The sequence below is a fragment of the Brassica oleracea genome, chromosome C7 (assembly GCF_000695525.1).
Source record: "Brassica oleracea var. oleracea cultivar TO1000 chromosome C7, BOL, whole genome shotgun sequence".
NCBI lineage: Eukaryota > Viridiplantae > Streptophyta > Magnoliopsida > Brassicales > Brassicaceae > Brassica > Brassica oleracea.
The window spans coordinates 34,989,805-34,990,256 of NC_027754.1; positions in this window are offsets into that span (position 1 = coordinate 34,989,805).

Here is a 452-nt window from a genome sequence, read left to right on the forward strand (position 1 = left end):
CTTTGAGGTTAATGAAGGGATTGACCCGCTGCAACCTCGCGAAAGAATGATCGAGGAGATTCTTACAGAAGACCCACTTGAGCTTGCACTAGTAAGAGCTGAGGCCGAGCAGAGTGTCGTAAACATTGATGCAGACGGGTATGCCAAGATGCTTGATTCCGCAAGGAGTATGGAAAGAATGGTAGCGAGTCTAAGTCTAGAGGAGGCAAGCAGCAGGGTCGAAACCACTCCATCTAGAGCGACCCCTACACCTGACTCGCTTGTTCTGTCGAACCAACCAGAGGATCCCTGGAGCGAGCTTAAAGCTCCTAAGGTTGAGCTAAACCCCCTTCCCAAGGGGCTCAGGTATGCTTTCTTAGGTCCGAATTCCACATATCCTGTAATTGTCAATGCTGAGCTAAATATTGTGGAAACTGCATTGCTTTTGTGTGAGCTTAAGAAATATCGTAAGG